Genomic DNA, 11554 nt, shown 5'->3' with positions numbered 1-11554 from the left:
TGTGTCTAATTAAAACATCATGAATATCTAATTATTAAAACTGCTCGGAATAAGCATTTAAATAAAACCCTGACCCCCGACTCCTAGAAGTGCGTGCACTAACTTAAAAACATTTTCTAAGGCCACAAAAGCTTTCCTTACATTTGGGATGGTTGAGAAGTATCGCGGGACTCAGAAAGCGCTAAAGTCCCAAAAAGTCAACCCGGGACCTTGCGGGTCCATGACCTCTAATTTTTTATCTGGAAGCTTCTAGAGGTCCCAATATACCTAGGACGCACGTCCCGTGAGTTTGGTCTCGATCGGACGATCGGATTGATCACGATCGCACGATCAAACGGTTCTTATAACCCTAACCCTAGGGTTCGCAATTTCGAAGTATCTGAGACTCCAATTCCCGATCCATCGAATCCTAAATGATTCTGGGATTGTCTAGATTAACATATCTAAAACTGACAACGATCTGATGGCTCAAATGTAATGAACTTGGAAATCACACAATATGCGAGATCCGTTCGGGGTTTAAACATTACCCAAATTGAGATCCGCGAATTCCTACGTGCTCGTGACAACATGAGGATCGTTCTAGGACTAAATGTGGTCCCCACTAAATTGCCCACGCGGAGACAGTTGATAGATTTCTGGCGGTGGGAAAAACTCCAAACCGCCAGCCCAAACTCCTACCCTAGGTAAAACACCATATTTGGAACCACTATTGTTCTTGGACCTACCCCAAAAATTGGCCGGAAGTGGCTGGAATTTCTATCTCAAAACCAGCCGAACCCTAACTCTAAAATCGAACTCTCTACGCTTCGAATCGATGAAAACCTATCCAACAAACAGCTAGAGCACGAAAAATAGCTAGAAATCCATACCTCACTCGATTGATTTGGTGGCTGGAGGAGAGAGAAAAGCACGGCCAAAGTTTTGCTAAAAACCAGCCGAAATTTTTGTCTTTTCCGATGATCTGCAGCGGCCAATGGCGGGGAAACGGGTGGGCTGAGGTGGCGGCGTGATGCTGGTTCGGTCCTGAGGGTTGGGATGAGGCGTGGCGGTGGCTAGGGGAAATGAGGGTGACAGCTGGAGGGAGAAGTCGACAGGGGAGGGGGTTTATCACAAGCTGGAAGAGAGAGAGAAAGTGAACAAGAGAGAGAGAAAAAAAAAAATCTGATTTTTAAAATATAATTTTCTGACAAATTACGGTTTTGCCCCCTTAATGTAATTTAATCGTATTTCCTTCATTATAACTCCAATTCGAGCCCACTACGTGTCTATGGACTTGTTTCGTCACACTCCATGCAACGGTGCAAGCGAAAAATCCCAAATTCCCTCCCGGTCAAAAAGTCAACTTTTTCCTTACTAATTTATTTTAGGGGCAAAATTGTCTTTCTCCCTAATAAATTAATAATTAAATATTATTTTAAGGGTCGGGTTGTTACAATCTACCCCCTTTATAAATATTTCATCCTTGAAATTGCGTACCTATCACTCGAAGAGGTAAGGGTACTGCTCCCTCATTTGATCCTCGATTTCCCATGTAGCCGCTTCAACATTATGACTCCTCCACAAGACTTTCACAAGTGGAATCTCTCTCGTACGCAGAACCTGCGTCTTCCAATCTAGAATCTGAACTGGCTGCTCTACATAAGTCAAGTCCTCCTCCAATTCTACTGGTTGTTCCTCTAAGATATGGGAAGGATCGAAGATATACTTCCGGAGCATAGAAACATGGAACACGTCATGCAATCGGGAAAGGTCTGAAGGCAATGCAAGTCTATAAGCTACTGGGCTTACACGCTCCAAAATCTCATATAGCCCAATATAACGAGGACTTAACTTTCCCCGTTTTCCAAATCTCATAACACCCTTCCAAGGCGATAACTTTAAAAATACCCAGTCACCAACCTCAAATTAAAGATCCTTCCTCTTGTTATCTGCATAACTTTTCTGTCGATCCTGGGCTACTTTGAGTCTTTCTCTAATTAATCTAACCCGTTTCTTGGTCTCCTCTACATCTTCAAACACCTCTAGCATGTGCTCACCCACTTCATCCCAATACAAGGGTGTTCTACCTACTTCCCATACAGAGCATCGAATGGAGACATTCTGATACTCCCCTGGTAACTGTTGTTATAAGCAAACTCCATGAGCGGCAACTTCTCATCCCAATCACCTCGAAACTGAAGTGCACATGCTCTCAACATATCTTCCAGGGTCTGGATCGTCCTTTCTGACTGACCATCAGTCTAAGGATGAAATGCAGTACTAAATCGCAGCTGGGTCCCAAAAGCTTCCTGTAACTTCATCCAAAAACGAGACATAAACCGTGGATCTCTGTTTGAGACAATGGATACCGGCACTCCATGCAATCTTACAAATTCATCTATAAAAATCTGAGCCAAGTTATTCAAAGTGTAATTCGCTCTTTCTGGAAGAAAATGGGCGGACTTGGTGAGTCGATCCATAATTACCCAAACTCCATCATGCTTGTTCAGTGTCCAAGGAAGCTTGAACACAAAATCCATGGTTATGTGCTCCCACTTCCACTCAGGAATCGGAAGTGGTTGCAACAACCCTGATGGTTTGTCGCTCTGCCTTAACTTGCTGGCATACCAAGCACCTCCTGACATACTCTGCTATTTCTGTCTTCATAAAAGGCCACCAGTAGTGTTCCCTCAAAGTATGATACGTTTTAGTACTGCAAGAGTGCATAGCAAAAGCTGAACAATGAGCCTCCTCTAGAATTTCTCTTTTTAAGGCTTCATTATTAGGGACATATAACCGGTTATCCACCATTAAAGCTCCATCATTTCTTACTAAACAATCAGTCCTGTCGCCATTCTCCACCTCCGATCGTAGCGTGCAAATCAAAGAATCATGTGACTGAGCTGTGAGTATTCGCTCACATGGAGAGTAGCTAACAGTGCTCCCTGATCATCCATACCTAGCCCCACTCTGAGCTTCCTCATTTCTACCATCAAGGGCACATACCTCCCTCGAAAAAAAGCTACATATCCAGAGAATTTTTTGCCGAGTGCATCAGCTACCATATTAGCTCTTCCCGGGTGATGCTCAATGGTACAGTCATAATCTTTAATCAACTCTAGCCACCTTCTTTGCCTCAAATTCAGTTACTTCTGGGTGAACAGATACTTCAAACTCTTATGATCTGTAAAAATCTGGCATGTTTCTCCGTAAAGATAGTGCCTCCAAATCTTTAAGGCAAAAACCACCGCAGCAAGTTCTAAATCATGAATAGGATAATTCAACTCATATTTCTTGAGCTGTCTAGAAGCATAAGCGATTACCCTACTATGCTGCATTAGCACACAACTAAGTCCTTGTTGGGATGCATCACTGTAGATAACAAAGTTCCCACTATCATCCGGAAAGGCTAACACCAGAGCAATGGTCAACCTGGTCTTGAGTTAAATGAAGCTCTTATCACATTCATCTGACCATTTGAACTTGACGTCTTTTCTTGTCAAATGAGTGAGAGGCGTCGCTATGGTGGAGAAACCTTCCACGAACGGCGGTAATACTCGGCTAACTCAAGGAAACTCCGTATCTCAGTAACACTGGTTGGTCGTGGCCAATTCACTACTGCCTCAATCTTCTGGGGATCCACAAACATACCTTCTGCATAGATCACGTGTCCCAAGAAACTTACTCTGTCCAACCAGAACTGGCATTTGCTAAACTTGGCATACAGCTGCCTCTTCCTCAAAGTCTTCAACATAATTTCTAAATGCTTCATATGTGCCTTCTGACTCTTTGAATACACCAAGATGTCGTCTATGAACACAATCACAAAGCGATCCAAATAACGTCGGAACACCCTGTTCATGAGATCCATAAACGTAGTTGGCGCATTAGTCAACCCAAATGGCATCACCGGGAACTCATAATGCTTATACCTCGTCCTAAAAGTTGTCTTAGGCACTTCTCCTTCTCTAATCCACAACTCATGATACCATACCTCAAGTCGATCTTCGAAAATACCTTGGCACCCTTTAACTGATCAAATAGATCATCAATACGCAGTAACGGATACCGATTCCGCACCGTAACCTTATTCAGCTGCCTGTAATCGATGCATAACCTCATGGTGCCATCCTTCTTCATCACAAACAATACTGGAGCATCCCATGGTGAAAAACTAGGTCAGATAAAACCCTTATCTACCAGCTCCTGCAACTGTGTCTTCAATTCCCTTAACTTAGCTGGTGCCATTCTATACGATGCTTGAGAAATCGGATTTATTCTTGGAACAAGCTCAATAGTGAACTCAATCTCCCGGTGAGGAGGTAACCTAGGAAGATCCTCAGGGAAAACATCTGGAAATTCCTGTACTACTGGTATATTCTCCAATCTTAACCCATTATCTCGGGTGTCAATAACATGAACTATATATCCTAAACACCCCTTCCTGAGCAACTGTCTTGCAGTCATGGCTGAAATAAGGCAAGATGGTAGAACTTTACATTCACCATAAACTGTCGCCTCAAGTCGTCCTGGACTATAGAGTACAACCTCCTTCTTAAAGCAATCCACTGAGGCATGATGCTTGGCCAACCAATCCACACCTAAAATGACATCCAAGTCCACCATCTCCAGGGGAATAAGATCTACCTCCAAAAATACCTCCCCCACTAACACCAAACTATCCCGATACATTATACCTACCATAAAGACCTCTCCTGTAGGTATTGAAATCACCATCTCATTCCAGAGAATTGAAAGTCTCACATTTGCATTATGGGCAAAACTAGGTGTAACAAACGAATGTGTAGCCATAGGGTCAATCAATACTCTAACAGGAATCCCAAAAACTGGCAACATACCTATAATTACATCTGGGGACGCCTGCGCCTCTTACTGTGACATATTATAAACTCTCCCTGTAGCTCTGGAACGTCTACCATGTCCCCTCTGCTGGTTGACATTCCTGCCAGCTGTACTAGTTTGGGCTCTACCACTAAATGAAGCCCCTACAAACTGTGGTGCCCCCTGAGATCCACCCTGAGCGCCAGTTCCCTAAGTTGGTACAGCTGTCACGTCTCCACCCTGAAGAAGCATCGTGCACTCCCTCAGGAAATGTCCGGGCTGTCCACAATGATAGCATCCAGTAGAACCATGTCGGCAAGGCCCAGAATGGTACCTGCCACACTTTGTGCACTGGGGACAACCCCTCCTACTACTAGTTGTCTGCAACTATCTCCCGGTACCTCTAGCTACACCCCTTCCAGAGCGGTTCCTAGAACTACCCCTCTGGTTAGAGCCTCCATTGGAACTAAATACGTGGCAGGACCCGACTCAAATTCCCCTTTGGAATCCGAGCCAAACCCTGTGCATGATCGACACCTGGCGGGTGCCAAGCACAAATGACTTGGTTGCCCTTCTGGTTTTCATTTTAGCCTTAACTTCTACCGAAAATTCGGCAGAGTCTCCCCTATAATTTGTTCAATCCCCAAAATTACACTTGTCAAGACAAGTATATATACACAACCCAACTTCCAGCATGCATATATATATATACAATCAACAGTAAAGTTCGAGCCCAGGGGCAATATCAGAGCATCTATACAGATTAATTTACAAGAGGAACATTTGGAGGGTCAAGGACCCTACACTAAGCTGAAGAGATGCAGGAAGCGGAAATTGCCCTGTGGTGGCTTTCAGATGCACATCTACGGCCTGGGGGCGCAAAACATTTAAAAGGTGAGTGGACCCAAAAACAAAGTTTTAAGAAAAAATAGCATAAGAACATACTAACCCCACTGTAAAAACAGTTATACAAAACTACTTCATTCTTTTAATCATATACATACTGAAATCAATGCACTCATATATATATAAATATATGTCAAGCATACTCATATCATCTTTAAACTCTTAAAAGCACTGAAATCAGTTTTAAACTACCACCTAGGTCTACCCCTTAAATTCTTTCAATTCCTGATATCCGTCAATACCTGATAATCCGTCAATTCCCCTGGCAGGTATTGATGACACAAAGTCAACCCAAGCCGCAAACTGGCAGGATTCAGGGGACCATAGTTAGCCTGATCCGCATTCCTGGCTCTCACGGTCCCGGCGTCCCCGAAACTGGTGAGGCAAATGTCAAGCTGCTGACAAAACTGAAGGCAACCTAGATGTCCGTGGACATCGTCATATCCGAAGGCAACATATACCGAAGCCAACCTGTTTCTATAACTGGGTACCTAAGGTGGCTTAAGAAAATCTAAAAATCTTTGAAAAATATGAAAAATAACTGAATTTCTGTTAAATCTAGAACTTTGCTGCCATTTATATGTTATTTAGCTAAAATTTCCTTTTCCTATATCCATAACGGATATCTCACTCGGTAGCATGTGAATTCAAAATATTTAAAAGCATATATCAACTAATAAAACACTAATCTTTGAATAAAACTTATTCAAGATCAAATACTGTAACTGAATAGCATAAATTCATTTATGAAAACAAAGAATCCACTCACAGCTGGTTCGAGCTCGCTGGACCTTTTAAAGGTCCCTCCTGCGGGTTAACTGGTGCCCGGGTGCCTGATTCAATTACCATAATAATATATATATTAATAAAACTACTCGATATAAATATGTAAATAAAACCCAGACTCCCGGCTCCTAGAAGTGTGTGCATCCAATTAAAGTTACTCATATGCCTACATTAACGTTTCTTTAAACCTAGGACACAAGTCCCACGAGTTTGGTCTCAATCGGACGGTTGGTTTGGTCACAAACGCACGATCAATGGCTCGAAACCATTGAACCCGAAAATCAAACAAGATGCGAGATCCGTTCGGGGTTCAAACGTTATCCAAATTAAGATCCACGAATTCCTACGCGCTCGTGACAATTCTAGGACAAAAATCTAACATCGACACCCTGGTGACGCACTGCCACGGGCCGCCACCGCCGGCGGGTGCATTGAGCAATTTTCCGGCGATCAGAAAACTCCAAATCGCCGGCCAATAATCACACCTACGGATTAAGCACATCAAGGGGAGTAACTTTATACCTTGGCTCGACGATCAATTCAAACTTTAAAGCCCTCGAACGAAGCTTTCTGTCTCTTGAAAAACTTAAAAAAATTTAGTTTCAAAATCAAAGGAATTGGAATGGATTCATGTTGTGTTTTCAAGGAATAACACAAAGGGAAGGTAGGAGAGTAGTTTGGGTGCAATTACCTGAGCTATGGCGGCTGGAATCCGCCGAAAAATACCTCGAAATTTCTAGGTTCGAAGCTGCCAGTTTTTGGGCTCAATTTTGGCTCGATTTTCTGGTTGATTCACTTAGAATCAAGGCTAGATATGGGTATGTATGGGAAGAGGAGAGAGAGGCGAAGAGTTTGCAAGTTGTGGCACTCGATTTGGTGGCCAGACGGAGGAGAAATGGTTGTCTGAAAATGGCTGTTCGAAACATTCCCGAGAGGAGGAAGAAATATGGATTTAAAAATTCTGAACTTCGAAAAATTTATGATTGTGCCACTGAACTTCTTTTGATCGTAACTTCTTCGTTACAACTTCGATTCGAGTCCACTTCATGCCTACGGGCACATTTCGTCGCGCTCTACGCAACAATGTAAGTGGAATAGTCAAATTCTTTCTCGGTCAAAAAGTCAACTTTTCCTTTACTAGAATATTCTAAGGGCAAAAGTGTCCTTTCCTCTTAATAGTTTAATAGTTAAATATTAATTAAGGTTTGGGTTGTTACAATCCAGGTCAAAAACCTCCATGGCTGCGGCAACTAGATGATCCGGAACTATAACTGCCCCTCTTAGATGGCCCCTGACTGGGACCACCCATATCAAACTGTCGCCTACGGGGATCACCCATCATCTGACTGCACTCTACCAACAAGGCAGACATCACCAAATCTGCAAAGTTCGTCAGCCGCTCACTAATCACAATGTCCCTGATGGAAGTCTTCAACCCCCTTGTAAATAATTGGCACTTCTTCCTTTCATCATGTACTAGTGGAACACAATATTTGGACAACTCATTAAACTTCTTTTCATATTCCAACACAGTCATCACCCCCTGCTCTAACTACAAAAATTCTTCCATCTTCATGTTCTGGTACGCTTGCAGATAGTACTGGCTGTCAAATGCTGCTCTGAAAACTGGCCACGTGATGACCGATGGGCCCTAATACCTCCTCCTGATTGCCTCCCACCAGTGCCTAGCATTTGTAACCAAAAAGAAAGCGGCCAAGTTCACTCTGCGGTCCTATGATACAGCCATCACATCCATGATTCGCTCTTTCCTCTCTATCCACTCCTCGGCTACTACTGGGTCACCATCACCATTGAAATCGGTGGCCCCAATCCTCTTAGCTTGATCTGCATAACTCAAGGAGGGATATATGGGCTGCCCAGTCCTTGCCAGAGCCTGGGTCAACATCTCTACCGTTTGCTGGAAGTGGGGATCTCCCGGCAATATAGGTATCTCTGTCGCGGTCCCTGTTGGGCCTCCATCAGCAAATTGCCCCATCGGTTCTGGTACCGATGCGGGAATAGGAAATCCCTCTAATCCAGTATGGGATCCTGCCCCTGGAGTCGGGACGACTGTCTAACCCCTCTACTAGTGCTACCACGCTTAAGGCCTATGATTCTGTCACAAGAAACAGATATTCATTAAAACTGGAATGCACAAAGTGCGGAGTCTACAGGAAGTTAAACCTAATGCTCTGATATCAAGTTGACAGGACCTGACCCAAATTCCACTTTTGAATCCGAACTGAACCCTGTGCGTGTTCGACACCTAGTAGGTGCAGAGCACAAATGACCTAATTGCTCTTCTAACAAAATTTCAGTTTAATAACAAGTTTGACTTCTACCGAAAATTTTGCAGAGTCTCCCCTGTAATTTGATCAATCCCCAAATTTACACCTGTCAAAATAAGCATAAATATACAATCCAACTGCCAGCATGCGTAAATATATACATTCCAATAATTAAATCTAAGTTCTAAGGCAGGTTATCAGAGCAACACTAAGAATTTACAAAAGAAGTCAGCTCAATATCATAAAAGCCCTACATCAGAATAGGAGAAGGGCGAAAAGTGGGAAACGGCCTTGTGGTGGATCGCATTCATATTTATATACCAAACAATATTTATGCTGGAAGATATTAAAGTAAAACTCAACCTATCATAAAGGCATACTTATTTATTCTCGCCAAAACCCTAACTTAATATTTATACCTCGTGTCACCATGGTGACACACCCTCGCAGGACTCAGGATAGCCTGATTCGCCTTCCTCGCAAGACTCAAGGGACACTAAGCCCACCTGAGTTGCATTTCTCGCTCCCACAGTTCGGATATCCCTAAGTCTCTTGGGGCAAAAGCCAAGCATGCTGACTTAACTAAAGACTCTACTTTAAAATAAATAAAACTATCTCCTCTCATCTTAAAACATTGCCGCCATCCTAACCGATTTCTAAAGTTCTTACCTTTACTATACTCAGGTACTCTCATCTCGGCAGCAAGTAAATAAAATACTCAACCTTAGCAATACCAGAAAGCCCATGATCTAAAGCATTCCTCTATAGATCACATAATGAATATAAATTGCATAAAATCATTTTAAAAGCAAAGGTCCACTCATCCCTGATCCGAGCTAGCTAGACCTCTTGAAGGTCCTTCCTGCGGGTCGATCTGTGCGCCTAATTAAAACATCCTGCGTATCTCAGTATTAAAACCACTCGGTATAAGCATTTAAACAAAACCTTGACCCCCATCTCTTAGAAGTGCGTGCACTAACTTAAAAACATTTCCAAAGCCCACAAAAGCTTTCCTTACATTTGGTATGGTTGAGAAGTACCTCGGGTGTAATAACCCAAACCTAAATTAATATTTAATTAGTAATTTATTAAGAGGAAAAGACAATTTTGCCCTTGGACTAATTTATTAACGAAAGGTTGACTTTTTGATCGAGAAGGAATTTGACAATGCCACACACACCGTTGCGTAGAGCACGACGAAACGAGTACGTAGACACGAAGTGGGCTCGAATCGGAGCTTTAACGAAGGAAATACGATTAAAATACTACGAGGGGCAAAACGGTAATTTGAAAAATCAGATTAAAAACCTCACTTCTCTCTCTTCTCCCTCAATTTCTTTCTCTCTCTCTCTCTCTCTCTCTCTCTCTCCCGTCGCGAGCACACCTGCGCCTCCGTCCATTTCGCGCAGCCACCAGTTCCGCCACCACAGGCCACGGCACTGGTATTGACCTGACCGGCCCGACCCCGCCGTCACGCCTCAGCCCGCTTCCGTCGTGAGCAGCTCGCCAGTCGCCAGAATCTGCGAAAAATCACGCCGATTTTTTCAAAACTTCAAACCACTCGTTCTCCCCCATTTCTTCTCCAAATTTGACGAGTAAGGTATGGATTTCTACTTATTTACATGCTCTAGCTGATGGTTGGGTAGGATTGCATCGATTTTGAACGTAGGTGATTGATTTTCGAATTGGAAATTCTACCAGTTTTCGGCCTCCGAGTTCGGCCATTTCTGCTCAGTTTTTTGGGTAGGTCCAAGAACAAAAGTGGCTCCAAATAGGGTGTTATACCTAGGGTAGGAGTTTGGAGCCGTGGTTTTAAGATTTTCTGGTGATACGTAATCGCTTTGGACACCCAGCGCTGCCGGCGCCTGCGGCGGCGTGTGGGCGAGAGTAGTGAAGTGGCACTGTGCCTCATTAAGATCCTTAAGTTGTCACGAGCATGTAGGAATTCGCAGATCTCAATTTGGATACCGTTTGAGCCTCGAACGGATTTTACATATTGTGCGATTTCTGGGTTCAATATTGTTGAGCCGTTGGATCGTAATCAGTTTCAGATATGTTACTCTAGACAATTTCAGAATCGTGTAGAATTCGACGGATCGTGAATCGGAGTCCCGGATACTCCGAAATCGCAAACCCTAGGGTTATGGTTTAGAAATCGTGGGATTGTACGATCGTGATCAATCCGACCGTCCGATCAAGATCAAACCCTTGGGACATGTGTCCTAGATATATTGGAACTTCTAAAGGCTTCCGGATCTGTTCACCCGTTTTCGTGTTTACTCCTGAAGTGGAAGGGCGAAGTTCCCCACTGGCTTGGAGACCACTTGTTGGTCGACAAGTCAGCTTTCTTTGGTGTGTGAGCGTGCCACTGCTAGCAATGTAAATTCTAGCAGACTTATTTTTAGAGTGGATAACTTGCGCCTCAAGTTACTGACTTCTAAAACAAATGATTGTGAATTTGGGTGAGGAATATCTCCCAAGTAAGTTCTTTTCTTGCCTCAGACTGGTGAGGACTTTCATAATTTATCTCAGTATCAAATGGTTGTTCTGGCCAGAATAGATAATAATAAAGTACTGTTTCAGGCAGAACTGCCTTTTACAAAATTAAGAAGGGAGAAATCAACTCTAGAGAGGCAAAAAGATGACTGGAATCCCATTTCTGCCTGGGTAGAAACTTCTGATCCGGGCTGGACTAGGTATGTCTGTGCTGGACTGTGCTGTCAACAACTTTAGCTGCTTGGCTTCAGCTG

The 11554-nt window shown here is 43.4% G+C and overlaps 1 pseudogene; it reads right to left on the bottom strand.

Moving 5' to 3' along the window:
- LOC109948719 lies at positions 1483-2031 on the bottom strand (annotated as a pseudogene).

Source organism: Prunus persica, chromosome G4 (assembly GCF_000346465.2).
Source record: "Prunus persica cultivar Lovell chromosome G4, Prunus_persica_NCBIv2, whole genome shotgun sequence".
In the NCBI taxonomy this organism is placed as follows: domain Eukaryota; kingdom Viridiplantae; phylum Streptophyta; class Magnoliopsida; order Rosales; family Rosaceae; genus Prunus; species Prunus persica.
This window is presented reverse-complemented; position numbering and strand designations above follow the sequence as displayed.